Source organism: Sus scrofa, chromosome 6 (genome assembly GCF_054392235.1).
Source record: "Sus scrofa isolate SSC_HxYL_T2T_F1_AM1 chromosome 6, Sscrofa_HxYL_maternal_Yorkshire_Landrace_v2.0, whole genome shotgun sequence".
NCBI lineage: Eukaryota > Metazoa > Chordata > Mammalia > Artiodactyla > Suidae > Sus > Sus scrofa.
In genome coordinates, this window is record NC_139388.1 from 173971674 (window position 1) to 173984379 (window position 12706).

Below are 12706 nucleotides of genomic sequence, written 5' to 3' on the forward strand. Positions count from 1 at the left end.
TTGCGGGGAAGACAGACACACAGGAGGATAACCATCACAGTGGGGTGGAGACGAGGGAGGTCCAGCCCAGTCCCTGGACCACAGACGGGCGGGGGCGGGGGAGGAGGGATTGCCAGGGCTGAGCTTTCAAAGGATGAGTGGGAGTCCACGTGGCTGAGAGGGGAGGGCGGACCTTCCCCAACAAGTGTTTGGAACCCGGGAAGACGGGGGCAGGTCCAGGTATTGGGTAGCTGAAGGGCAGGGAGGGAGGACCGTAGCAGGTGATGGATGAAGCTGGAAGGTCAAGGTGGTCCACATGGGGAAGAGACTCGGACACCCTCGGAGGAATCCGGATTTCTAAGGGCCGTCCGCGAGCCCCGGAAGTGGTTATGAAGCACCATGATACTTGCCTACTTGGTGGTGCAGAAACAGCTCTGAGCGGATGGAGAGTGGAGACAGGGGCAGTGGGTGGAGAGGAGCCCAGGGGCTTGAGAGACTCTTACGAAGCCAGTTCGCTGGGGACCTCATGACAGGTGGAATGTTGGGGGGAGTGCAGGAGAGGGAGGATCCACCAGGGCTCCCGGACTTCTCGGGATGCCTCGGATGCCTTGCAGGGCCCCCAGCTGAGGTTCGGGGTCCACCCCTCGGCGATGGGCTCCTCACCAAGGACTCAGCAGGGGAGCCAGGGCTGGACTGGGGCTGTGAGCCCCTTGAGGTTCTGGCTGACACCCTCGAGAAGAACCAAGACGCATACGTGGATGCTGCAGGGCTGTTGATTCATCTTCACCAACACACCTCCACGGGGGTGGTCTCTCCTCATTCATGGTCGTGAATTGGGCTCGAAGCTCTGCGAGTGATATGGAGATGAGTCACACACCCCTGTCCCGTCCTCAGAGATCACGTGGTTGGTCTGTGATGCTGACAAACATTTGTATAAGTATTATATCCCACATACGCAGGGGAGGAAAGAGGCCACAAGGCAGAGACCAAGGACAGTAAATGAGAGGTCATGGCTGGCCGCAGAGGGGTGAGGCGTGGAGGGCTTCACGGAGGATGTGGCATATGATCTGGGCTCCCATGGGCGGATGTGGTTGGATCTGGCCACGGTGAAAAGGAGAAGAGCATTCCAGACGAAGAGGACTGCCCAGGAGCAGGTCACGTGTGGGCGTGGTCATTTGGCAGGAGCAGGGGTTCTGTCGGGGAGCCCTGACGTCGGGGCAGCCTGGCATATGAGTGGAGGAGACCCCAAGTGTACCCTTTACTCTGCAGAAGGGAAGGACGTGGGACAGGGAGGCCCTGGCGAGACCCGAGGTCCGCTTCTCCGGCCTCCCGGAGCGGGCACAGTTCAGACGCTGCTGTGTGCTGGTCCAGAGGGGGCACCGTTCAGACGCTGCTGTGTGCTGGTCCAGAGGGGGCACAGTTCAGACGCTGCTGTGTGCTGGTCCAGAGGCGGCGGCGAGCGCGGAGGTCTTAGTAGGGGAGGTGGACAAAGAGGACTCTGATCGCTCGCGTTTATGGAGCCTTTCGGCCGGCGCTGTTCTGAGCACTTCATGTGGATGCGCTGCGTCTTCCCAAAATCCTGACGGGTGCCTACTGCTCTTACTCCTGTTTTACAGATGAATTCGCTGAGACCCAGAGACGTCAGGCACATAACCTGCCCAAGGCAGGTCACATGGCTGGGAAGTGGTGGCGGGGAGTCAAACTCAGGGGCCCGGGCTCTTCAATTCTACCCTAACGATGGCTGCCCAGAGGGGCCGAGTGGATGAGACATGGCCCTGCCAGGGTGGGGACAGTTCCTCCCACTGTCCGGCCCCGAGGGCTGACCCTGGCACTCTGCACCCCAGGAAGCTGTGAGGGGCCCTTTCGGGCCTGATTTGGTTCACCGATTCGAAACAGCCTACGTATAGGTGGTGACAATGTAAATAACTGATGCAATGGAAACTTTCTATGGAAAAAGGTACCCACTCGAGCAGCCACAACGTCCAAAAAAAGGAAGAACAGCAGAGCAGACCCAGAAGGCTCTGTAGCAGTTTCCTTTGGCACACCTTTTTTTTTTTTTTTTTTTCCTGTCTGCCTGAGGCTCTGAGCTGGGGGGGACAGGGGGCCAGCAGCTCTGGACAGGTTGGGATCTGGACCAGAAGCTTGGCTGGGTTCCTGCAGGGCCTGGGGTCATCAGACTTCGCTTCCTAGCCAAAGAGGCAACCACGTGGGTGCAGAAAGCTCTTCTCCCTCCGTACACCTGATCCTGCGTCCCCAGGGTCTCCCAGAGCCTCAGCCTGCTTTTCTTCCCCCTGTGCCCTCCCTGTCAATAAGTAGCAGCAGTCTTGTTATGGGATCTGAAATCTTATTTTGGCGCGTGCGCACGCGCACACACACACACACACACACACACACACACACACACACACACATTATTGTAAATACAAGTAAAGCTAAAAGATCAGAAATAACCAAAAGAGGAAGAAGGTTATTTTTTGGAAAGCTGACTCTGTCCTTTAAATTCTTACACCAACTTGGGCTAGTCACTGTTGCTCCCATATTAGAGATGAGAAGACTGAGGCTTGACGTGTTAGGTGATGTGCCTGAAGCCACACAGCAGCAGGGGTCAGTGGTGCCTGCTTTTCTCTCACACCGAAGCCCGGGGCTCTCCTACTGGGCAAGGCTCTGCACGTGTGTCTGCTTCCTCAGCTGGCAGCCGGTAGCATCAGTATCACGGTGAGATAGGAGGAGGGCATTGGCACATGGTGGGTATTCAACAAGTGTGGAGCTCCTTCCCCGCCCTTCCTCTGTCTGCAGACTGAGAAGGCGTGACGGGGCTTCTTGCAGGCAAACAGCCCGGGGGGCTGGGGCTCCTGGGAGAAAGGGCGGTGATCATTCATCTTCTGGCCCGTCTTTCCTGCTAGATCTAGAACGCCCTGTGGCCGGGGCCAGCTCTTCTTCACCTGCGCACTGGGTTTAGCCCAGGGACAGGGAGTGTCTTGTCCAAGGTCGCTGGATGCAGCTGGACCTCAAGGGTGGGCCCGTCCAGTGGACTGTCACCCGGCTGCAGGAGACCTCCGGTGGGAGAGGCCGCCCCTAGGTGCGGCCTGGCATGGCAGGAAACGGCTCCTCTGCCCTTGTCTGAGCCCGGGCAGCGCTCAGCACCTCGACCTTACGTGCAGCCCGGGCTTTCCTCTGCACGTCCTCTTCCTGCCGAGCGCTCTCCCCCACTCCACGCGGTGCCCCCCACGTGCAAGCGCTGCCGCCCTCCCCTTCCCGTGCAGTGGGGACAGGCGTGCACGGTTCTCCCGCCTGCTGCCCATCCAGAGCTGGTGGGACTGGATAATCCCGCCTTTATCTCTCAGCAGGACCGTGATCCTGCCCGCAAAGCTCCTCTTCCCTCTCCTCAAGACAAACGGAGATACACCACCTTCCGCTGGCTGGAGAAACTCTCCCCGGCCCGGGAGCATGTCCCAGGCCTTCTCGCCCGCGGCCCATCCTTGTCAAGGGCTCTGAGCGCTGCTGCCTTCCCTGCTGCTCCCTCTCCTGGTTTGGAACGCCTCGCTGCTGGGCGGGAGCGAGGAGCCAGGAGCCAGGACAGCTCGAGAAGCAGCCCCCGGGTCGCCCGCGCACGTGGCCGCCTTCTCAGACTGATATCCCGGCGTCGGAGCGGAGCAGAGCATCCCCGGAGAGGGAGACCCCGAGCCCGACCCCAGGGAAGGAGGCGGGAAGGCCTAGCCCCAAAGGAAGAGCCAGAAAGAGGAGAGGCTGGCTTGGGGCGCCTCCCGCTGTAACTGGGGAAGAGCACAGGCATTCTTCGAGTGCCTCTGTTTTTCTTGCTTTTTTTTTTTTTTTTTTTTAAATCATTTTAGGGCCACACTTGTGGCATATGGAGGTTCCCAGGCTAGAGGTCCAATCGGAGCTGTAGCCACTGACCCACGCCACAACCTCAGCAACGCGGGATCCAAGCCGCGTCTGCGATCGACACCACAGCTCAGTGCAAGGCCGGATCCTCCACCCACTGAGCAAGGCCAGGGATCGAACCCGTGACCTCATGGATGCGGGTCCGGTTCATTCGTCGCTGAGCCACGACGGGAGCTCCTGGAGTGCCTCTTGTGTGCTGGGTCCGCACGGGGGCTCTCACACACTCAGCTTCATCCAATCCCCAGGACGAACTCAGGGAGCGGGGACGCCCTTCACGTTTCCCCGTGAGGAGTGGGGCTCAGAGAGGTGAAGTCACTGAGCTGCGGTCACACGGCTATTAATAGGTGAAAGGGGAGTCTGCAACCGGGTTCTGGTGCCCTCAGGGCTGACTCTCTGGGCTCTGCTGTGCAGCTTCCCCGGAGTTAGGAGAGAGAGGCACCCCAAGCAGTTCTCCCCGTTGCCTCTCTCGTGGGGTGACTGGCCCAGCGTGACCCACGGAGGCGATTCCATGTGATTCCACGTGGAGCCCGGGGCTTGGATTCTTGTGTTTTCTGATTGAGTTACAGACCACTAAAGCAGAAGTAAAAGGAGCCGTTAGAAAAATCCGCCCCCAACTCCCTGCCCCAAGCAGGTCAAACTCGGCCCCATCTGGAGGTGTCCCACTGGCAGTGGAGGGGCAGGCTGTGTGTCAGGAGGGCAGCGTGGCCTCAGAGCTGGCCTGTCACTTTCTCTGGGATCGGGGGGTGAGGCCCGTTGCTGGAACCCCCAGTCCCCAGGGTTCCCTGCCGGCCCTTAGACAGCCGCCGCTGTGCTGTGACCCAGGGAGTCTGTCCCCTGCAGGCATCATCGGGGCTTTTTTTTTAACCCTTCATCAGCTGAACTTCCCCTGCAGTGATGCCAGCAGCCAGGCCGGATGTGGGGCGCCCTCCACCTGCCCGTGGAGGCCATGCGGTGATGCTTAGCTTCCCCAAGGAGGGTGGGGAAGGGAGAGGATGGGCCTCCCTCCTTGCGGCTTTGGGTGGGGCCTGCCGCGGAGCTGGCCCTGGTCCTTCCTGCCCTGGGTGGGTGTCGCCTTACAGATGGGCCCCTCTTCCCCTCGCGGGCCTTCCCTGTTCAGCGTTTTCTAAAAAGAAGACATTGTGATAACATTTGAAGATTATAATTGTTAAATTCTAGAAGTGATGCACTGCTGCTTTAAAAGCGTATGCTTTAAAAAACGGTGCTATTGAAATGCATGAAGAAAATGCGTGCTCTGACCCCCAGTGGCTCCCCCGTCCCACCCCCAGGATGGGCTGCCTGCCTTGTTTTCATCCTGCAAGCCCTCCGTAGTGTTCACAGCTACACAGATCATGTGTGCCTGCGATGCTGCTTTTCCCCGTGTTTCACACCATCCCACAGAGAGGAAGTGTGTGTAGCAGCTAAGTGTGTAGGCTCCAGAGTCAGACAGAAACTAAAGTTCACCACCAGTCAGCTCTCTTCGCCTTACTGAGTCTCACGTGGAAAGCTGGACTGGCAACAGTGCCTTCCACCCGGCAGGCTGGCAAGGGTACGGGCGGTCCCCCATGGGAAATGCTGGAAGTGACATTCGACACCTGGGGCGCAGTGAGTCTGTTCTTGGTAGGCGTGTGCATTTATGCTTAATGAGGTAAAGGTACCGTCCATTACTGTACCGCTGGGTGGACTTATTGTTTACCTATGAGGCCAGTTCCCTGCTGATGGTATGAAGACTGTTTCCAGGTCCGCTGTTGAACGTGGTGCTGCAGCCATTGGGGGTGTGAGAGCGCACGTGCACCTGCGCATGTTTGTGTGAGATGATGTGTGTGTATCTGTGTGTGTACACGTTCGAAGGTGCTGGGTCAACATGAGTCTTGGTCGCTCCGTCTCTCCCTCCCTGGAGGAGCAGTCCTTCTCCTCCTGGCCACTCACATGGGGGGAGAGGGATGCTGACTTTTAACTTGTGCCCTTTAATTGTTAACGAGGCCAAGCGTCTTTGCATATCTTTATACCGTTTTAATTCTTGGCTAGTGATTTGTTTATTTTCTTTCTCCATTTCATTAGCTGTGCATCTTTTCCTATTGTTTTGTGGGTGCTTTGTACATATTATGGATATTGACCCGGTTTTATGTGTTTGCAGATATTTGTATCTAGTCTGCCATTTGCTCCGTGGTTGTCAATAGGTCTTTGTCATACGCAGTGTTTAATTTTTGATGTAGCCGGTTTGAGTAAATCTACTCCTTCAAGAGCACCGAGATCAACCTCAGGCTTTGGAAGGTATTTTCCAAAACTTAATTACGCAAATGTTCTAATAGTTTTGGTGTTTTCGTGGATTTGCTCATATGTTTGTCTGCATCTTTAATTCAAAATAAAGTGTGTTAAGTGCGGTGCCTCTGCTCTGTTTCACGTAGAATTCCCCGCCCTCCTCACTCCGTATCCCATTTTATTGTCATACTGAGTATTTTCCCTGCTTGTTTATTTTCTGCTCATCTCCCCTGACTAGACCCTCAGCTCCACAAAAGCAGGGCCCCTTTTCTGTTTTGTTCATCACTGAATATCCAGTGTCCAGAATAGCGCCTAACATGTGGTAGGCACTTAGCAAACGTTTGTCAAGTGTATACACAGCAAGCCAGTTGTTGAAATAGGCGCTCTAATTCCTGCTTTCTCACTCGTTGGGAATTCCGACCTGGGCAGCCCTTCCGGTTCTCCTGTTGCTATTGATCTTCAGATTTCCCCCTCCTCTTTAGTTTACAGTTCGTAATTTTCTAGAAGATCATCGCTTTCAGACTCATGAACATCCTTATGCATCAGATTCTCTTACACGTGGAACACTTTTTGTACAGGTGTTTACACTGCCTTTCTTCATGCTGGTTTGTGATTTTGCTCTTCACTGCTGGTCGGGTAGCCAGGGGTTTGTCCATTTTGTTGTTCTCGGAGAAACAGTTTCTTTTGTGGTGGTTGGTTGCTGTCGTTGTCTCATTTGTTCATTTTTGTTTGCAATTTTGTTCATTTCTTCTAGATTTCCTTCTAGCTTATTTTGGTTTATTTTATTCCTTTTCAGCTTCTCGGGGTAGATACTTAATTTATTTACTTTCAGCCTTTCCTCTTTTGTCGTCACAGTGTTTAAGACTCGTGTTTTCCTCTAAAGGCAGCATTGGCTACATTTCACAGGTTTTTTTAAAGTAGGATTCTAAATACTGCACATTTATAAATATTCCACAATTTCAGGGTTGCTGTCATCTTCGACTCAAGTTATTCAGAAAAATTTTAAATTGTTATGTGCAGTTTACTTTTATTTATTTATGTATTTATTTATTGTACTTGTTAGTTTCTAATTTCTCTGTTGCATTGAGAACTGAGATTGTGAGGTCCATGCCAGAATTTGAGATTTTCTTCATCTAGTAAAAGATATTTGAGGGAAAAAAGTGTTTTCTCTGTTCCTTGAGTATTTATGAAGTTCAGCTTACTGTCTTTGAATCCTCTGTATTTATTTGGAGGTTATTTGTACCATCAATCTCTTCTGTCTTTTTTTTTTTTTTTTTTAGGGCCCCACCCACAGCTCATGGAGGTTCCCAGGTTAGGGCTCGAATTGGAGCTGTAGCTGACGGCCTACGCTGCAGCTCACGGCAATGCTGCATCCTTAACCCAGGGATCGAACCTGCGTCCTCATGGATGCTCGTCGGATTCGTTTCCTCTGAGTCAGGACGGGAACTCCCTGTACCATCAAGTTTTGAGTTGTGAGCTCAAGATCTCGAGATGTTGCCTGGGTGTGGTGGTTTTGCCTTCTCCTTGTGGTTCTAAGACTATGTTGTTTCAGATACTTTGCGGCTCTGTTGTCCAGGATGAATGTAAAGTTGCGTGGTTTTGGCGTCTTCTTGGTGAAACAGATCCCTTAGCCGTGTAACGGGTCCCTTTCATCCTGTTTTAACATTTCGTGTGACACTAATACTGGCTTTTCTGCATCCTTTTTGTTACCGTTCTTCCTACTGTCTTTTTGCCGTTTCTTTGATTTCCACTTTTCTTTATCAATTTGTGTGTCAATTCCAAACAGCATATAGCTGGATTTTTTCCCCCAACCTAATCTTATGTCTTAACGTGGAGGAATTTCATTTCCTCACTTTCTTGTGTTGTGATGTCTGTCTAGTCTTCCTCTCATCATCTTTTACTTTATGGTGCTGGTTGGTTATACTTTTCCCTTTCTTGTTTTGTTTTCTCTTTCCTAACTCCTGCTGCATTAATTGAATTTCTCTGCTACCCCCACAGGGGTTTAAGAGGTCTGTATCTAACTTTTCTTCTAGAAACGGTTCCCCTTGAATAAAAAAGTAAAACCCACACTTCTCTATTAAAGTCAAGAATTAAATGATATCTAATTTCCACCAAGACGAGACCATTTTTTTTTATCGACATTTGTCAGATTTGACTGTGCATCTTTCTGCTTTTACTGTTCATCAGTTTCCTGTGTATCCCTGTCTTGACCTTTCTTGAGGTACTTCTTCTGACACAGTTTTTATTTTGTTGGAGTAATTCCTTGAGTAGTTTTTTAAAGAGAAGACAAGTGGGTGGCGTGCTATTTTTAGTACTTCTCTCTTTGGGTTTGAGACTCGGCTGAGGAACGGCGCGCAGGGTTTCTGCCGTTTTCCCTCACAGCTCTGTAGTCTTGGCTCTGCGGCCCTCTAGCCGTTAATGATGCAGATGTCAAGTCCGAAGTCAGCTTGATTCTCAGAATTGGTGTAGACTGTCAGACAGGAAGCTGGGTTTACTGCTTACCTGGGCGGGGGGCACGTCGCCTCCACCGATACCTGGAGGAATGAGACAGGCTGGGGTTTGCCGAGGGTTGGAAGCCTCTAGAATGGGTGTGTCCGCCTGGGGCTTGATTGGCTTGCGTGAGGAACAGGGCGCAGTGGTCCGGGCCGATGAGAACAGTGAGGAGGAATTCTGAGGCCAGGCAAGGGGTTCAAAGAAGAGCTGATCCCTCAGCCTGCTTTTGTAGCGAACAGTCAGCTATTTGCCGGGGCTAGAGTCGCGCGGAGGAAGTGAGCTTTGCTCCTGAAGACGGCGAGGTGTCCTGGCAGGGGTTTCTGTCCCCCGCCCCTCCCTCACCTTTGGCCTCTCTGGAGGCTTTTCTCATTATCCTTGGATTTCAGGAATGCGACCCCTCCTGCCCTGCCCCAGCTCTGTGGCCTCTGCCCGAGTTTCCTGGGTATGTGGCCGGTGGGCCTTTCCCTGCGGGTGTTGGGCAAGGCTGGCTTAGCTCTGATTCGATTCTCCCGCGCTCCCACCAGTCTGCTTTTCCTCAGACTCGCTGGTGCCACTCTGGGCCTGCTGCTCTTTTCATCTTGCTCTTTTCATTTCGGGGTGTCTGGGGGAGAGGAGGGAGACGTCGGGTCCAGTTGACCCTGCAGAACCTCAGGCGTGGGTCACATTCCCATGACCTTGGCACAGCTGTGTCTGCCGCGCCCTCCCACCTGCCGCCACCGGGGGGAGGGGCCTTCGGTGACGCTGAATGAGAGGAGGTGGCTCACGCCTCTGGCCTGATCCCGTGTCCTGCTCCAGCCCCTGGGCTGACCGCACCACCTCACTGATGAAAACCATTCGGTGACCTCCCTCCACCGGAGCATCAAGTCCAGACAGTCTCGTGGACCAGGTTCTTTCCCTGCCCAGCTCTTCCCTCCTGAGCTGTCACGGCCCCTCCGCTCCAGCCGCAGGGACCGCATGCAGTTTCTCGAACCTTCAGTCCGTTGGGGGTCTCCTGTCTGCGGACCATGACGCCTTGGTTTGAAATGCCCTCACGTAAACACACACACACACGTTTAGCCAGCATCAGAGCGGATTGCTCTTTTCTTTACACCTTCCCTGGGTAGCGGCATTTCTTTGCCCTCCTGCCCCTCCGCCCCCCCACTGATGACCCCCTTGAAGAGGGACTGAATCTTTGTCGTCTTCCATCTCCAGGACCCGCCACCCGGCCTGGCGCTGAATGCACGTCTGTTCAGTGAGTGAACAGCCGAATGAGGTTCTAGAGAGACTTGCTCTGCGCTGTGCGTGACACACGGCAGCTGCTCTGAGGGATGGGGACGAGTCAGACGGGCGGCCCCAGGTGTGCGCCGTCTGCCGAGGCTCGCAGACGCCTGCAGTCTGTGCACGGGGGGTGCTGTTAGGTATCCTGAGAGGTGTTCTGGGAAGGCAGGACGCAGGTCCGGTTGGAGGGAGGCTGGCTGAGCCTCCCGAAGGAGGCTGGGTAGGATTTGGCCAGGTAGGCGGGGCTCGGCGGTGGGAAATCGTGGACTGTGTTTGTAGAAGGACGCGTCTGAGACCTCGCTGCTTCTCCCCTGGGGTAGAGCCAGCTGGTTTTCTGAGAAATGGGATCCGTTGGAGGGCGTGAGTTCGGATCTGAGGAGGATGAGAACGTGGAGTGGTGAGAGGTGTGGATGCTTTGGACGACAGAACCAGGGAGTGGGAGTTCCCGTCGTGGCGCAGTGGTTAACGAATCCGACTAGGAACCATGAGGTTGCGGGTTCGGTCCCTGGCCTTGCTCAGTGGGTTAAGGATCCGGTGTTGCCATGAGCTGTGGTGTAGGTCGCAGATGCGGCTCAGATCCCGCGTTGCTGTGGCTCTGGCGTAAGCCAGTGGCTACAGCTCCGATTCGACCCCTAGCCTAGGAACCTCCATATGTCGCAGAAGTGGCCCTAGAAAAGAGAAAAAGACACACACACACACACACACACACACACACACACAAAGAACCAAGGAGTAGTAGGTAGGCAGGCACCACAGAGCAAGTTCAACCACACAGCTCCGTGGTGTTGCCATGCTGCCCCAGGGTGTGGGTGGCGTGGAGCTGGCTGGATTTGAGAGCATGGCGGGCATAGCAGGGCGGGGACGGCAGAGGGACTTTGGTGAGCTGTACCTTCGTGGGAATCAGGAGTGGGATGGAGTTACCAAAACAGGAACCATTCCAAGGCTGACATAAAAAGCATGTCAAGAAGGAAGGTGACAGCGCCCCCTGCGTGCAGGGTCCTGCAGACCTAGATTACGAGATGCACTGGGATAGCATCCTTTGCATTGCAGGGTCCGAAGCACGTGCCACACGTTGGTCTGAGCCTTTTACATGTACGAAGCGTTAACCCCGGGAAGGTGCTTGCTGTTCTTAGCCCCCTTGTCGGGGTCAGCGAGGCTAAGCAGCTTTCCAAAGCAGAGGTAGGAGTAGAAGGCGTGGACTTGAACCCAGCTATCCTGGTCTTAGGAGCCTGACTCCCAGCCATCACTCCACACTGCCTCCAGTACACAAACCAGAGCAGCGATGGAGGTGACGCCCCGTATGCCACAGTCAACTAGAACAGCTCAGGCCTTTCTGGATCGTGAGACACATGCCTCTGGGTTTCCTTGTGTGAATTCTTACAACGGCCCAGGAAGCCGATGATTAAAAACCGGTGCGGTACCTGTTGTCGCTTCCCTGGGCTTCAGTGCCCCGTTTTGTGTGGTGACATGGGGAATGCAGTGTGCTCTGTGTCTGTCGTGGTGTTTAATCCTCACCGGGGCCCCAGGGTGACGAATGGCCGCCATCGCAGCGGCCTAAAGCAGCCCTTCTTTGCCAGCTCACAGCTCTCTGGTCTCAGGTCCGGCGCTGAGCGGCCAGGTTCTCTGCGCAGGTGTCTGGAGGCTGTGGCTCCTCAGCTGGAGGCAGTGGGGGAAATTCCACGTGTCCAGGCTCGTTCAGTGGCTGGAATCCAGGTCCCAGGGTTCGGGGTCAGCGGGTGGTGGCTTTCAGCTCCAGGAGGCCTCGGTCAGGTCCTCTCCCCCCAGCCTCTCCCTCCACCCCCATCCTCAGGTCAGCAAGTCCATGTCCAGTCCTTTCTCCCCATTCTAACCGGTCACGTCCTCTTCTGTGGCCAACCGGAGCAAACTCTGCTTTTAAAGGACTCTCTTGTTCTTTTCCTTTTTTCCTTTTTCCCCTTTTTAGGGCCGCACCTGTGGCATGTGGAGGTTCCCCGGCCAGGGGTCCAATCGGAGCTGCAGCTGCCTGCCACGCCACAGCCACAGCAACACCAGACCCAAGCTGCGTCCGCAGCTCAGGCAACGCCGGATCCTTAACCCACTGAGTGAGTCCAGGGATTGAACCCGCATCTCTGTGGACACTATGCTGGGTTGTTAACCCACTGAGCCACAATGGGAACTCCTAAAGGACTTTCTCAGGTCAAGCCCACCGAATAATCTCCCTGTTTTAAGGTCAGGTGTGCTCTATAACCCTCCTGTTTGTCAGCCAGTCCACCCCATCAGTCCTGGCGATCACGCAGGATGCACACGTCAGGGGGACAGGAAACCTCGGGGTTGTCTTAGAATTCTGCCTGCTTACTGGGGAAGAAGTAGAAGCTCAGAGAAGTCAGATGTCGGGCGCGGGGGAGAATGTGGGAGGCACCAGGGCCACCAAGCCACACTGGGTCCCCAGACCCGGGGACCTGGCCCAGCACCGAGACGAGCAGCCTGGGAGGAGCTGGGGGCCCGGGCCTCCTAGGACCAGGCAGACCTCGTTCTGTGTCTGAAGAAGTCAACCAGGCAAACGCTTTTGACCGTGCTTTCTGCCCATCCCCACAGGATTCGCGGCCCGAACCAGGCAGCCTCACACTAGTTCATGGAGGAGCCTCAGGAGCCCCTGGCCAGGCGGGCTCTCCCTTCCGCAGGGAGGAGCAGAGCGTGAGAGGAGGCAGCTGCCCCAGGAGTGGACATGAACACTGGTCTTCAGAGAGAACAGCGTTTTAGTTTTGGTCATCGAAAGTGGTGCCTTCAACACAGGTAGGAAACGGCGGGTCCCGTGTGCGCCTGCTGGGGTCCCCGT

At 54.9% G+C, this 12706-nt stretch overlaps 1 protein-coding gene across 11 annotated transcripts in view; it reads left to right on the forward strand.

The window, feature by feature from the left end:
- Positions 1-12706, forward strand: part of HIVEP3 (HIVEP zinc finger 3) — a 494489-nt gene that overhangs the window by 387864 nt on the left and 93919 nt on the right. For all 11 annotated transcript variants that reach the window (XR_014808559.1, XR_014808561.1, XR_014808560.1 and 8 more), the window contains one exon: positions 12466-12663. The gene's annotated coding sequence lies outside the window, so the exon portion shown is untranslated. The remainder of the gene's footprint in view (positions 1-12465; positions 12664-12706) is intronic.